Source organism: Mytilus galloprovincialis, chromosome 7 (assembly GCF_965363235.1).
Source record: "Mytilus galloprovincialis chromosome 7, xbMytGall1.hap1.1, whole genome shotgun sequence".
In the NCBI taxonomy this organism is placed as follows: domain Eukaryota; kingdom Metazoa; phylum Mollusca; class Bivalvia; order Mytilida; family Mytilidae; genus Mytilus; species Mytilus galloprovincialis.
Window position 1 is genome coordinate 77018238 of NC_134844.1, and position 17415 is coordinate 77035652.

At 32.1% G+C, this 17415-nt stretch overlaps 1 long non-coding RNA gene across 1 annotated transcript in view; it reads right to left on the reverse strand.

Moving 5' to 3' along the window:
- The window catches only part of LOC143083703 (uncharacterized), a 221748-nt gene extending 209453 nt beyond the window's left edge, over positions 1–12295 (reverse strand). The window contains exon 1 of the long non-coding RNA XR_012980842.1: positions 12220–12295. This is a non-coding gene — a long non-coding RNA (uncharacterized LOC143083703). The remainder of the gene's footprint in view (positions 1–12219) is intronic.
- Positions 12296–17415: the final 5120 nt, after the last annotated feature.

A 17415-nucleotide genomic window follows, 5' to 3' on the forward strand; every position in this document is an offset into this window, starting at 1 on the left:
AGTGTCATTATCAACACATGTAACATCAATGATTGTTTGCATGATGCTGATAATTTTATTCTCTGTTTTTCCATCAGTTGCGATCAATATCAAATACGAAGGGTCATAATTTGACACTACCAAGTTTCCATTTGGCAAAATACAACAGCCTGACACATTGAAGGCATTAGTGCTCATTTTTGCTTTTAATTTCAGTGTCATATGCTCTAAAGAACTTTTAGATTTTCCATTCACTTTTATCATTTGAGCCTGACCAAGCATTCGTCTTTTTAATGCTAATTTACTAGGCATGGCATGCACGACAACTTTTCCAAACTTAGTTCTTTCGTTGATTATATCATGTAATAAAGTGTCCAAGTGGAAAGAAACTACGGTTTGAGACAAATGGTTACCGTCAATCCAAGACTGCAAGTCGTTACTTGTTTTATTTAGTTTGGTTTCTAAATTCGTCATCCCTAAAAATGTTTGCTTATCTGTTGCATTTTTCTTGATGCTTTCTACATCTTCTATCCATTCCTCGATATCCCTTTGCTTCTTAGTCAAGTCCATAATGAAGCTTTGTATTTGTTTAGTTGAATTTTCTACAGCTTTGGTCAGTTCAGCAACAAAATGGTCTTGTAATTTATCTAGATGGTGATTTAACTGCTGTCGAGTCACAGAAATCTCGGATTCGATTCTCTCTATTGAAGCTGATATTGAATACATATTCATTCGTCTGTCTTCCAGAATAAGAGCAACGTTACCCTTCATTTCCTGAAGTGAGGACATGATTTCTGTAAAAGCTACAGATGTTTTAACATTTTTAACGACATCTTCAAGGGGGGATATTTCTTTGCATTTTCTGTGCTTATCTGAAATGACACATTTTTTACAAGCACATTCGTTATGCTCTTTACAAAACAATAAATATTTCTCCTCGTGCTCATGGCAGTGCAATTTTATGTTTTCAATAAAAGCTGGCAACGTTTCATATTTACCAATAGGAAAAACAGTGTGGTTTCGTGAGGCCTTAGATAAGCTATGGTGTTCTTTGCATTCTTGGCACAATCCTTCGTTACAATCAGAGCACCAAACAACAGACAACTTTTGAATATGTCGCAAATCACAAATACAACAATTTTCAAACGAGGTAGTCATAGCCTGAAAACAAATAAACACTAGTAAAAAAATAAATATAAACAAGCACATATGGTTTTATTTAGATTTATTTTTTATAAAAAAAAAATATCGGTTTATGATGGGTTGTGCAATTTTCTATACTTTTGCATCTTTTTTTCTTTATGCAGATGAGTGCAAATTTCGACACCGCCATGGAATTTGCACATTTATGTTTAACTTAACTTCTGTACCTCAGTTGTAAGCTGCGTTTATACGGAACCATTCATTATATTTATCTGAAAATACTGCTCGACAAGTATTTTGTTTACCAATAAAATATATATTCAATATTATAACCATTCAAATTGGTTTTTATAGTTGAGGAATACAAAATGTATCTTATATAATTCATTGCAAATTTTAAACAATTATATTAAGATAATGTAATCATTTTTCTATGAAAAGAAACAAACGAAGATTTTACCTGGCTTCAGGACTTTCTGTGAATTTGCTTGTTCAAATATTTTGCTTCATATTAATCCATGAGAAATATTTGTTTTCAACTGGTTACTGATGTCATATAGTCGAGTCAACCAAGTAGAAACGGCTGAAAGAAAATACAATTTCTACTTGTGTGTTTTGAGTCCAGAATGTCATGCTAATTAATGAACTCGAAGTCTTCCATTTCGATATTGATGGAAACGTATTATTTTGGGCTCATTTCATAGTTTTGTAATAAAAAAGTCAAAGTAGGAAGTTTTTATACTAATGTTACGAATACAGCAAAATCCTTTATTACAATATAATTATATATGAAACAATGCAAGCATGATTGTATAGGGAAATGTACTAAATTTAATGACCTGAATTTAGTATTTTGAGGCAATAACTATTCATAAAACTCGTGATGGGATTTTCATAAAATCTAGACCCAAACAGGAAACCGGAAATTTTGCTTATGTAACTGTTATTAAAATATATTAAACATGACAAGGTAACTAATCATATTTCATGACAATAAATTATTATTTTGAGTAGAAAACTTAAGATATTGATTATTAATATCAAACGCATCACGAATTATGCGTGTCAATATTTTCCAAAGTATATACTAAATAAGTTGATATATTTCAAATCTCTCAGTGTATGTATATAACATATTGAGATGTGTTATGATTATAAACTATTCATCAGCTTTCAAAACGTGGATGTAAGCAACAATAGATCGTATGTGAGTCTTAAACTATAAAAAAGAAAGCCCTATAAAAGGTCATGCCATTACAAAACGTGAAACAATTCTAATAAAAAAAAAACATACGACCTGATATGACAAAACAATACACGAAAAACAAGTATGACAGACAGCCTTTAACGAGAGTTACAAAATTACAGGTCCGTTACTTGGGACATACACATATAGAAAGTGTCGGGGCTAAACATGTTTGTTTGTGCACAACCCACCACTAACCAGGGACACTGATGTTATATCACAACATATAGTGAAACTGCGACAGTTATATTCCTTTGGCAACATCTTATAGAGTATATAATATATCACAATTCGTTCGTTATGCTTGTGTCTTTAGTGACGTCATGATTTTAAATGAATGTTATCAATGTTAAAGATTTCGTTACGTCAAATTACTTTGAACCTTTACTAAATTCTACCATATCAAGATTTAGGTTGGAAGTTTGGATGTGGAAAACTTTCGAACGAGATAGGACATCCACATTTTTACGGAGATGTTCGGTTACGGTACGAGTCAGCAAAATTATTCTAAGAGTTACACAAACAACATGAATTTCCAGAAAATTGTTCAAGTAAGTGATTTTTAAAAATACTTTGAAAGATTTTTAAAAAAAAGTCCTATTCATAAACAGTTGTGTATCTTAAAAGAGAATTTGCTTTTTGATTTGTTCATATATATTTACGATATGATTAATCCCTTTGTGCCATAGCGACGGAACAGTAATTTGTACTTTCAGGATTTTTTATTAATCATTTTCTTGGTGCTTGATTTTTGGTCCGCTGATTGAAAAAATCATTATGCAAAGTACGAATAAAATAAAAAAAATAAAAATATTTGAACATACCTTAAATATGGAATGTATGTGAGTCGACTGATCTGAAGTAAATATAATAATTTTATCCGTTAAGCATGCGCATTGCCTCTTAATGCATACTGAAAATCAGTCTTAATATCAATTATGGAATGTAATTTGCAGTATGAGTATACCTCATAATAAATTTTATTTTTCAACTTATTAGATAATATCTGTGCTATATTCTAAATTGAACAACATCTTCTGTCTTCTTTCTACTTGCTTTATGTATCATTTTAAATTGTTGTTTATTTTGTGTTTTTTGTTTGTTTGTTTATTACGTGTTTATTGTCTAGATAACATAAACCATTGTTCTGCAAATGTTAAAATTATATTGTATATATGTGCTTTGTGCCTCGCGGGGAGGTAATTTGGTGAATATAATACTGCGTTCTATCTTATTGTATGACATAACCATTCTAAGCATATTTGTGCAAACAAATAATTTATCGAATCGTTTGGTATTTTTTGTCAAGTAGATCAAGCTCAGGAAAAATAGTTTTTTTCATAATCATTTTGTGTTCATTCAATTATAAGTTGTAATGATCATGTCAGAAATTCGTTTTAGTATTTAACCGTATAATGATATAAATGTTTTTTTTTCTATAATAGCCCTCTTGCACATATTGCACATATGTGTTTTCGTAAGATTACTGTCTTTTCGAATATAAAGATGTGGCACGACTGTACGGTGTACAAATTTGTAACAAGAAGGATATACCGTAATGTCCTTTTTTTCTGATCACATACCGGTAATTGTAGTCATTTAGGGGCAATAACTCCTTTTGGAAAGAGATTGACAATTTAGTTTTAGTAGACTTGTTTGTAGATTTTGTCCTTCTAATAATGTTTTGCTATTAAAAAAATCGGTTGTACTCATAGATAAAAGGCAGATTGACAAAATTTGTAAAATCATTATTTAAGAGCAATAACTACTATAGGGAGTCGACTGAAGTTTGCGTCAGTTTGACCTATAAGCAGATCTCCTCTTTTATAATTTTCGTTCTGTAGATTATCTTCTTTGTATACATCTATTCACTTTGATATATAAAGCCATTTGCCTTTTTGTCATAAGATTATAGTGGTGATGGCGTATCCGCGTCGTTTATTTCTTTCAAGCATATCAGGGCCAGAACATTGCTTTTTAGTACACATTTGGTCCGAGACCACCATTGTCGTCCCTTGATTTTCGTTGTTCGTCCCTTGATTTTTGTTGTTCACGAATATAGTCCCTAGTGTTGACAGTGGGTTACTTGCCTATAATTTTTATACCCCTTCCAAATTTATTTCTTCATGTTTAATGCCTCAAATTGCAAGTAGGGGGGGGGGGGTGAAATTACACTGTAAAAAAATTGGGGTCCAGAATTTTAAAGGGAAGTAGTGATTTGGTCCAGCTGAAAAAGGTTAAAAATTAGCACTTCGGAAGATGTCAAAAAATTTCAAGACGCTCCTCAACATAAAATTGTCCATATTTTGAGTTAGAGCTGATGAAGTTTTCTATAATTTTGATATAATTTGTCCCACAAGTAGTACAACACACTGTAAAAATTTCTTTGAGAAAGCGCAGGTGGGATTTGTTTTATTTTCATTTATGTTCTAAAAGAAATGCACTACGAAATAATTGTGGTCTCGGACCATTTACCCACTTGGCATTATGTGTTAAGCATTTAATAATAAGGCAATGTCGACATGAAGTTGTAGCATAATGGCCATTGAGAACCAACAACGTCTCGAAACAGGAGTATTTTGTTCTCTGTGCCATCAGAGGATGTTCTAGGAACGTTTTCGTTTCAAGCAACAACAAAGAATCTATGTTAACACACGGCTATTTGTCTTTTGGAACAGGATATGCCTACAACATAAGATAAGCCTCTATTGAAATCAGAATTTATATTGCTAAATCCTTATTCTTAATACTGAGCATCTGTCAAAAGTAAGAGATGTTTTCGCTGATAGACAGAAATAATTGTTCATAAAAGCTAGTCAACGTATTATTTGTTGTCTTTGAACTCTATGGCTTAATTTGTTTTCGATAATTTACGTATTTAGTTGAGCAAGGGTAGAAAAATAAGCCATATTTAATGGGGAATAAAATTTGAATATTCAAGATATTAAATACACACAACCGATAGCTATCAACATGTCAAACAATATATTAATGCGGTCTACGTTTAATTCCAGCCAACGATAACCATTCGATTAAAATGGCCAATAACCATAAACAAAAAAGCGTAAATTGGAAAATGAAAAAGATTAGATATTTTTAACCAAAACTATCTATTGGCAAAACAAGAAAAAAAAAACCAAACAATTGTTTCGACAAATTTACAAAAAAAAAACCAAAATAAAAAAAAACATGAGCGCTAGCAATACTTATATCATAATTTCTTACAGATTCAAAGAGACTTTATTATATTCACTAATAATAATCTCCTCTTTTTTTAAAAAGATAACCAGCGCGTATCAACGACACGTTTATGTAAGTCTTCGTCATGAATATACGCAAATAAATGTTATTCAGTTCTATGTTATGCAATGTATCTACTTTTCATTTTAAAATCTATATATGTTATATTATTTTCTTTGCTAAACATAGTATGATATAACGTTTAACGTTGCTTTTTTTGAAATAACACAATAGCAGCAAATATAGTTTATGTGTAATTAACGCTATACAAAAATGCTTGGCCGTCAGTTTCATTTGCAAACAGCACGGATTTGAATTTTTCACTATAGCAAAGTGCCCATGGAGAACCACACAGGTCCTTCTCTGACAGGAGTATTTTGTGACCTCTACCATGAGAAGATATAGCCACAACGTTTTTTGATTTGTTCCCAGCAACAAAAGCATTTCCATATTCATCAACTGTGATACCTCTAGGTACATTTAGAACCGACGTGTCTGTGTATGTCCATAGAACGTCACCGTTTTTATTATGACAGACGATGGTATACGTGTCCCTTTTTCTAGAGTACAGTGTATTGCCTAATGCAGCCAAATTCAATGAGGTCATAGAACTGCCAAAACCATATGTTTTTGTATCTTCTAATCTGATTTTCTGTATCTGTCCTTTTTGGGGACTTACTATAAAATGATTATCTTTATAAGTTAAGCCGCAACAAGGGGAATAAGTGCGAACAATTGTGAATGTTTTACCTGATTCCATATTTATAAGTTCGATATTCTCCATAGTCATTGAAACAACGGCTACAGTTGTGTCGTCGACACATGCAACATCATAAATATATGGTAAATCGCAGTTAATTTTTCGATTTATTTCCCCATCAGGTGCAAATAATGTCAAATACGAGGGACAGTTGTTTGACACTACAAGTTTTCCGGAAGGTAAAATACAACAGCCTGACACATTAAAAGCTTTAGTTGTAAATTTCGTTTTTAACTCCAGATTTATATTCTCTACGGAACATTTTGGTTTCACCATTACTTTCATCATTTGAGTCTGAATTAGCTTGCTTCTTCGTAGTGATAGTTGAAATGGTATAACATCTATGACGACTTTTCCAAACGAAGTTATGTGTTTGTGTATATTTTGTAATAACGGATTCAACTGGGAAGAAACAACAGCGTGAACCAAAGTACCACCATCAATACAATCCTGTAGGTGTTTTTCTTGTTTTCGAAGTTTGGTGTCTAATTGCGCAATTCCCAAAAATGTTTGCATATCTGTTGCATAATTCTTTAAGCTTTCTAAATCTTCTATGCACTCGTCGATTTCTGTTTGGTTATTCTTCAGGGGTGCAATGAAGCTCTGTATTTGTTGGGTAGATTTTTCCACAGCTTTGTTAAGTTCAGCATTAAAATTGTCTTGTATTAAGTCGAGATGGCGAGTTATCTGCTGCCGAATCGCTAATATCTCGGACTCAATTAACTTTTTCGAGGCTGAAATTGAAAATAGATTCTTTTGTTTGTGTTCCAGAAGTAAACCAAAGTTTGCCTTCAGTTCGTGAAGTGATATTTCAATTTCTGTAAATGCTGCAGATGTTTTGGAATTTTTAATCACATCTTCAATGGGAACCATTTCTTTACATTTTCCGTGCTTCTCTGTAATAACACATTTTCTACACACACATTCATTATGCTCTTTGCAAAACAATAGATATTTCTCGTTGTGATCATCACAGTGCAGTTTTATGTTTCCAATAAAAGATGGAAACGTTTGATATTCATTAATAGGAAAACCGTTGTGGTTTCGTGAGGCCTTAGATAAGCTATGATGTTCTGAACATTCTTGGCACAATCCTTCTTCACAATCAGAGCACCAAATAGCAGCCGGCTTTGAAATGTATCGTAAACTACAAATACCACAATTATCGAAAGAAGTGGCCATGACCTGTAAACACAAACGGTTTGTTACTATAGATAGTTCCATGTGGTTTAATTTTAAAATAAATTAAACAATGGAACGTCATAAAGTCAAGACAAGGTTTTTTGTATTGTATTTGTTTCTTCGTTTTTTTTTTCTTTTGGTATAAAATCTTGATTTAAAAAAAAACTTCAAACTATAAGTAATAACATTTACGGTACCAAATTTCCTGCACCAGATGCACATTTCGACAATACATGTCTCTTCAGTGATGCTCGTGGCCAAAATATTTGAAATCCAAAGAATATGATCATTATTTTACAAGAATGGACAGACTGAAGGTTGTGTCTGCTTTACTGAGTATGGTTAATGACCTTCTACTACAGGTTAAACAATTTAACATAATCAATATATTATGAATCACGACTCCAAAAAATATTATATACAACAAAGGAAGTGTGACAAGAGCCATTATTTGGCACCTGATATTGTAACATTAGTACATTTATTCAAGACTTTCAAAAATATTTTTTATTTTATTGATACAGGAACTTGTTATTTAAAATTTGTACACTTCAACATGTGATGTCACTATTACGTCATAAAGATATTGAAATTCACATTTTTTTACCAACAATTTCCATAAAAAACATAGATTTTGGACAAAATATATATGAACTAGTGCTTTGCCTCTTATGCTATTATACACACATTGACATCTTTATAATATATATTTTGTTACAAACTATCTTTTTATGTAAAGTGTTGACTCATATCTTGCTATTAATTACTTTCCATTCGTTATGTTAGTTGATTTTTTGTGGACTTTCCATTAAGTTTTGTAGATTTCAACAAAATCTAGAAAAAAAGGACTATCAATTCTGACAGAATAGTATTGTAAGAACATCTTGGAAGGGTGTAAGTTGATAGATTTGTAATATTTTTTAATTTTCGATTACCAATGTCCAAAAATATGGCATTAACATGTCTTCTCCTTTTGCTGAAAATATGATGTACTCAAGTACCGTTCATCAATGAGCTATCAGAATGACAAGGTCTGTACTCTTAAACTGTTTAAGTTTATATAATTAAAACGGACAAAAGGTATATAGCCTTAGTCAAGAAATTAATCAGACTTCTGCATGAGGGAGATATATTCATTAAACTAGTCTTGTTTTGAAATTATTATATTGATTCACGAACCATGTAAAGGCATAGGGTCTATCATTGAGCAAATCTTGTGTTGGACTGAAATAACTCTTCTCAGCGACGATCAATGAACCTTGAAGTTTTAGTCTGGTCTACATTATTAGCTGGATGATTATGCCTAATTATAAGCTAATAAGTGTTTATGCCTAATACATTTTGTTGAACGATGTCAAAGAGAGATAGTTTTGAATATATCTTTTTCGGTTATACATCTATATGAGCTTGAATTGTAGATTTGATTACACTTTTTTATATCCTACTGCATATGTATTTATAATGAGAACATCAACATGTGTACATACCTTAAATCTAATTAAAACCAATTAAACATCATACTTGGTACTGTTAAAGTTCAACAAATGTGTACAGGTAGGTTAATGATACGTCATTTTCTTTAATCACGTGAACACGGTGAAATCTTACAGATTAGATAATTCAAAATACAACCAATAACTTAAATGAAAGAGATAAAACAGGTAGAAAAAAGGAGAGACAATTTACGCATAAAAACTGATATGCATAGAGACGAATATCTCTTAAAACACAAAACCATTTTATAACTTTTATACAACCACTATAAATAAAGTATATGCTAAAGCTAAATTTGTTAATATATGAATTTTTAATTGCCAAACATGCTGTTAATTGAACAATTCATTGTTCAACATAGGGGTGTGTAAAAAACTGCCAGATTTGACTGCATATTTTTCTTTTTTTTTTTAAATATATATCAAACCTTAATAATGCAGCTTTCTGAGTATCCAATTTTTAACGTGTTCCGAAATGTAATTTCGTCACAAGAATTTTTCAAAGTTGGTTAATTTTGTCTATATGAATGTCGGTAAATTCGTATGATCGAGCACACCGACAAGTGTATCGTTGGGACAACTCGATATAATGTAATCAATATACGTGACAAATAACCTAATGTGAAGTTTATTAAAATCATCATAACATAATTGATTAACACATTATATTTGAAAAACATGAGTCCTATAATATAAGACTTTAAAGGTTCATATCATTTACATTCAACGTTTTTATTGGATTTTTTTTTACTACAATGTAACCTCGAGGTTAAACGTTGGTAGTAAAAAAAAATCCCAGAAAAATGTTGATTGATATTGTAAATGATATGAACCTTCGAATTCTTATAATATCGGAATAGAAAATATGTGATCCGAATTAACCATGCGCGTGTATTGAAGAAGACTTTGCACTTTTATGAAGTACAGGGGTAAGGTGTTTTTCTTAAACAATGATCCCAAATTTGAGGAATTTTGTTGGCAATACTTTTACAGAAACACTACATATAGGAAAGTATATGTTAAATCTCAATGTATTAGAATGAAATTCAAAACAGTGTGGCTGTGGCCATTGATTGACATATTAAATTCATCCATGGACTGGGACAATTTACGTGAACGTTTGTCTGTAACGACCACTGTTCACGACGTACCTACGATAGACATTTAAACTGTGGGGTCACCAAGGTTTCTTATTCTTATTCTATTATTATGAAAAAACCTTCCCCCTCCCCCGGTTTGGCATGTAATGGTTGAAACCTAAGGTGATTCGCACTAACTGCCTAAAAGGGGACCCGCTTTAGTCTTGCGTCAGTGATTTAGTATATACTAGTAATAAACAAAATATTTTCTCATACTGAAAGGGGCGGCCGAGCAACCTGCACAGCCAAGCTTGTCTTGCAAAACAGCAAAGATTTACAAAACATTTCCAACAAAAACCTTCAGTTGGGCAATCTGACTGGAATCTAATTATCTCTACTGATAAATAATGCAACACTAATGACAAATTTAAGTTTTGGAAGGATTTTATTCACAAAGAATGTTTCTCATTGATGTACATTTCTATGCTCTTGTCTTTTCGGAGTTTATATTGGAAATTAAATTGTTGCATGAAAGAGTCTAGCTCCACATTCCTATGCATATGATTGTCATATATACGTGAGAATCATTCCATAAAACATCCGTTTGATATCCTTTCAATGCCAGACACTGTATTTACATAGTGTGGAAAATCTGGGTAAACTTGTGCTGGATCAGACACTTGAATCTTACATCGTTATTGATGTTAAGCAATTAGTTTAACGGGCCATCCGGAACTGTTAGATTTTATGACATTCTTCCTTCCATACAGAACATCACTGCAAAATAATTTGAACATTCAATTAGGTGATTATAATATTATTTGGCAATCCAAAGAGAACCTGAAAATATTAGACCAACGTACGTTTGAACAGAGATGCTAAAAAAAATCGGCCCCAGAAAAACCCAGCTATTTTACTTTACAATCAAATTGAAAAAGTAGTTAGTTGCATGTCCCATCATCCTTTGGTTGTAGACCCCAGATAAATATAATATAAATTTCGTAGCATTTTCACCATACCCCCTTTTTTTTTAACTGACTTTGTTCAAGGTATAGTGGTTTTACCCCTTTTGACCCCTTTTCAGATTTTAGTATGTCATGTTGTATATATTTTATAAATTAGATGAATTTTTAGTAAGTTTCTACGATATTCTTTATTATTTGACAAAATACTATGCATCTGAATTAAATTGTTTACTATTTGAAAAAGCCTTCTTATACTTGAATTTACCTCCCATTATTTCACATAGCAACACAAATTAAAAACTGTCAATCTTTGCTGCATATCAATTTTTTCCCCCGAGAAAAATATATATCATGCAACATAATCAACTTTACAACTGGGAGAAAATCAAGGTGTTCCGACCATTGAATAGTATTTAAAAAAAAATAATCAAAGGATGGCATGATTACATGTTTGATCCCTGACGACACTGAAAATCGAAAATTTACGCATTTACCTATCATATGATGATACGATGAGGTGATAAACTTAACAAGAAATAATTTACCTGATTCGTTATCATATTCACATTATGTTGACACGTCTTAGTTCGTTAATACTAGCTCATTTTAAACAAGCTAAACAATTACAGCATCATCCGTTTTTTTTACCGATTACCTCTAGTCAGAAGAGCGCACTGTTTACAGGGGAGGTAATATTTTGTCACCAGCTTGCCCACTGTAAGGTGATTGACGTTGTAAATTTCATCAGTAAAGAGCCATAACTTTTTTTAGAGAGTACTTTTTAAAACTAGATATTCTAATACTGATTCTGTTAACGGATGACGACGACGGACGCATATGCTGTGAAAAGCTGGCTGACCCTTTGGATCAGGTGAGCTAAAAATGAATCTTAAAATAGAAAAGAAAAAGATAACATAAGAAAACATGTATTTATGAATTTACTAGGTGAGGATAGACCTACACACTTCTCAGTTGCACAAGTGCATCGAGTACATTCTGAGGTGAAAACCAACCGTTTGTTGATACAGTTCTGTCGAATTTTAACCAACTATTCAACTATTCATGTATTTTGATATGTTGTATACTCTGTACAATCAATTTAATACTTTACTCAGTGGTTCCTTTTGTATACCTTAAATGCAGTCAAACATAAGGACAGAAATTAGTAAATGTCACCAAATTTAAATTTAACACTTCGTTATTGGAAGTAAATAGAAAGCCTTATTTTTGTTATCACGAGGAAAAGCAAATGGCTAACAGCTAGGTAGGTTAAAGAAATCTATATTTGATTATGTACACCAACCCGAGGCTATTAATAATTTACCTGTATGACTCACTGAGATTGCACATTATTCTATCGTATCATTATTAACGGAAGGTTTCCCACTCCGGATACCTTTTAGCCCTATTATTGTATCGGTTTTTTTATTGTTGTAAAGCTTTCTGTGTTGACACTGTGTTGACATGAATTATCATTGGTATGGTCATAATTATAAATTAACTGTTAACAAAACTGTTAACAAAATTATGAACTTTTGAAATACCAAGGCTTTTCTACCTCAGGAATAGATAACCTTTTCGCTGTATTAAAGACTCATTGGTGGCCTTCGGCTGTTTCCTGCTCTTTGGTCGGTTTGTTGTCTTTTTGACACATTCCCCATTTTCATTCTCAATTTTACTATAATAGTGATGTTAAAAATTATTCATATCATTCTGAGATAATACCTTTATGTTCTTTTCAATCTTCATATCGCACAATAAAGTAATCCAAAAAATATTCAAGAATAAAAATAATATTAAGGATTTTTTTTTAAAGCCAATAAAAATCTATTCAATTATATTTAAATAGAATAATGTATAAATAAGATTTTTATTATCGTAAAATAGAGGTGTAAGAAACCAAATAAAAATTTAAACTCAAAAAGTCGAAAAATTAAACCGACAAATTAACGTCATGATTGAAAAAGACAACAGGCAACAGACAAATAAGTTCTTGACACCAAACCAAATACACAAAATAATTGGGCTAATCCTAAGTGCTCCGGAAGGGTAAGAAGATCCTGATTCACATGGGGCACCCGTCGTGTTGCTCACGTAAGTAAAAACCCATAACCACAATATTCATTTTTTTTTATTGGGAAAACATAATATAGGAGTTAATACTCTCTATAAGACAATAATAATTATATGTGATAGTATTCAGTAAAAAAGTGCTAGGTCGTTATGATAAAGATAATAATACTCTCCGACTTTCTGCCTTAATACCTTTACATATTTAGGCGTTGCGTCTTGTAAACATAAGCTAGCTGGAACTCTATAGAAGAGAGCAGGGATAGTCAAACTCCTTAGTCGAACAGAAACTTTTCCGAAAATGTCATGTCAAAACAAAAACAAAGGCTTCAAAATTAAAGACAAATAACAGTCAATAAAACAAAAAATGGAAAGCTAAAGATTGAGCAAAACGAACCCCATGACAAAAACGGTATTGATCTTAAGTGTTCCGGAAAGCATATCCTGCTTTAGATGTGACAACCGTCGTGTTCCTGCTCATGCAAGTAACAAAATGTAGATACATAAATCAGTGATGTCACACTTAAGGAAAATAGGACGGGAACATGGTTAATGGTCCTATATGACACATGGGAGCAACAAACAACATTTTTCTTAGTCTTCGGTCTAAACTGTCCGATGTACAAATCCAGTACTTCCCTCAAACGAAGCTAGTACACTAACTAGTGACCATTGATGTGATTGAAAATCCTGTTTGGATGATCTTTTAATGGTGAATAAGTTGAACGCATTCACATTTCATTACTTTATATATTTGATAATCTTTAAAAGAATTTGAGGGAAACAATAATCATAGCAGTATTACGCTCAATCGCACTATTTTACACCTCTGTTACGAATGAGGGAATTTTATTCAAACCAAGCTGGAATGGTACCACATTCTGTATATAAGTATACATATTTCAAGTCAGGAAAAAAACCAAAAAAAACATTACCTGGCGTGGTCTGGTGCCTGACATATTTGTCTGACGTTCATTGTTGTATAAATTATGCCGTCGATTTTCACTTACTTACCATTTGTAAAGCTGTGGACATTATGCAGATGAAATATAACTGCCAGGATTCAGGATTAAAAACTTTGGTCTGCATTTTATTTCAGCTATAATCTCTGTCCTGTCTTTATATTTTTCACTCCATTCGGTGCTGTCTTATTTTTATTCTGTTGCTTAGGAATGAACTAAAGATTTCAAAAACGTAATTTAGTGAATTTCATATATACATGGATACAGAATTGAACTAATTTCCTACTTGTGATACATAGTCTTTTAAAACATATATTTAACTAGGTACAGTTGATATAATAGAATAAGTCATTGTCCAATAATTTAGTTTTAAACAACATGAGGTGTTTATTTTAAGCATAGTTAACATTGTACACAAATACTTGACCATCGTGTTCATTTACCACAAGCAAAGATTTCAATTTGATGTTGTAATCGATTGCCCACGGGTTTCCAGCCAAGTCTGCTTCTGACAAGAGTATTTTGTGTTCTTTACCATCAGAAGATATTGCAACGACAATTTTTGATTTGTTTCCGGCGACAAAAACATTTCCGAATTCATCTACTGCGATGCACCTTGGTTCTTTTAAAGCCGTATTGTTTTCAAATGTCCAAAGCATCTCACCGTTCCTTTTATGACAAACGATTGTATCTGATTGTATCTTTCTAGAGAAAATGTTGTTTTCAAGGGAGGCGACATAATTTGAGGAAATATTACTGCCAATCTCATTTGTCTTGTTATCCCCCAAGCTGATTTCCTGTAACTGTCTTTTATCAGGAGAAACTATAAAATTGCCATTAGCGTATGTAACACCTAGGCAGGTGGTAGCTGTATGGATAGTTTTGAATGCTTTCCCCGCTTTTAGACTAACTAGTATAATATTCTTTATAGTTCTTGATATGACGGCAACAGTTTCTCCATCGACGCATGTGACATCATAAATTTCGGGCATTATGTTAGTTATTTCTTTTTCAAGTTTCCCATCAGGTGTGAATAACATCAAAAAAGAGGGATCATAGTTTGAAATCACAAATTTGCCGCAAGGCAAAATACAGCCACCTGACACATTCCATGCTCCTACTTTTACTTTTGTTTTTAATTCCAATGTTATATACTCAGCAAATGGTTTAGGTCCGATATTTCCTTTCATCAACTGAGCCTGGCCCTCTTTACTCCTTCGTAATGACAGTTTACACGATTGCACGTCTACCACAGGTTTTCCGAACTTAGTTATTTCGTCTTTAATGTTATTTAATACAGTGTCTATCTCGTACGAAACTATGGTGTGAGCCAAACTACCACCATTTATCCAAGAATGCATGTCATTTTCTATTTGATTCAGTTTATTTTTTAAAAGCCTTGTTCCTATAAATGTTTGTATATTTGTTGCATGATTCCTTATGTTTTCTACATCTTCTATGCACGTATCTATTTCTTTTTGGTTATTTTTTAGAGATGCAATGAAGCTCTGTATTTGTTGGGTTGAATTTTCTACAGCTTTGTTAAGTTCAGCAATGAAACGGTCTTGTATTTGATCAAGGTGTTGATTTATCTGGTACCGAATCGCTGATATCTCGGTATCTAATTTTCTTTTTTGAATCTGAAAGTGAAGAAATATTCTTTTGTCTATCCTCGAGGATAAGCTTGATATTTTCTTTTATATCTTTGAATGAGGACTCGATTTCTGTAAAAGCAACAGATGTTTTAGAATTTTGAATGACATCTTCAACAAGGGATATTTTTTTACATTCTGCGTGTTTTTCAGAAATGACGCATTTTCTACACAACATGGCATTGTGCTTCTTGCAAAACAATTGATACTTTTCTTCATGTTCCTCACAGTGGAATGTGATGTTTGCAATAAAGGATGGCAACTTGTGATATTCGTCAATAAGAACAGTCGTGTGGTTTCGTGATGACTTTGACAAGCTATGATGTTCTGTACAGTCTTGGCATAGTCCTTCATCGCAGTCTGGGCACCAAATCACTGATAACTTAGAAACGTGTCTTGAAGTACAAACACCACAATGATCAAAAGAGGAAGCCATGACCTGTGAAAAAAATCTTAACATTATCATTAAGAATCATATATGTTAAAATAAAAAATAAAGATAAATCATAATGAATTGAACAATAAATATATGAAATATGTAGCTGATTTAAAGTACCACCGACTTATTTTCAGCCTGGATTCTCAATATACATATTGCCATTTGATAAAGTTATGTTGATTATAAGGTACATAGTTTTCTATGCTTTCAAAATCTTTCTGCTGGAAGGCGTTTTCCTGATTTTTTTTACTACAATCAGAAACTAGTTGTAGAAAATATTTTTTGGTAAATGATTGAATTGAGTAGAGTGAATTCCTGTATAATGATGAAATTTAGGTGTGATTATAATTTTTTAATATAGCAAATCCCAAATACACCATTTGGTGGTGTTCCTGACAGAGACAAGCTCTATTTGGGCTGTATTGGTTACCCCTTTATCACATAATCCAATGGTTTATAAGAATGTTTACAGTATATTTTTCGTATTTTCATTAATTTGATTTAGTCAACTGGGTGTCCGTTAGCCGTGCCTTCAGTTTGCTAAACCAAACAATCCAATGTTTCTCCAACATCTACCTCTACATACTTCTTTTCTTCAAAATTTTGAAGAAGGCATATACTAGGAATTCTTTTTTTTTTTTAAATCTGAGCATATTTAAAATAATTTCAAAACACGTTTTGTAAAAAATATTTACAAAATTAGTAAAAACCAAATATGAATCTAGCAATACATATGTGTTTTTGCAAAAGACTTAAATGGTTCCAAGTCTGGGTATGGTAGGGAAGTCCACACATTTATTGGTCTAGGCAAAAATGTTTAAAATTGGTAATTTGTGGGAGATAATGGATGTTCATTTTTTTGTTTTTTTGGTGGTATGAAGTCTTGCTTATTTTTTTTTTAAAGTTAGATACTAATTGGTGATGAATTTTAGCATTGTGACTAATGCAATATTTCTTCTTTGTTGTAGAGTCGGCCAGATGTTCAAGCATAGCTGTTAGACTGCTTTGGTAGCTGTATTGATTGGCATGGCAGCTCTTGTCTGAATCATTTGAATTTTATGTATTTTCTGTTTCTGTCAGGGGTCCCATAAAACACTACAATATTCTATATTTGGTGTGACATATATTTAGTTAGCAAGTTCTTTAGTTATATGCTGCTGTTTTTACGTTTCTTTCAATAAATCGTAATGTTGCTTTTGCTTTAT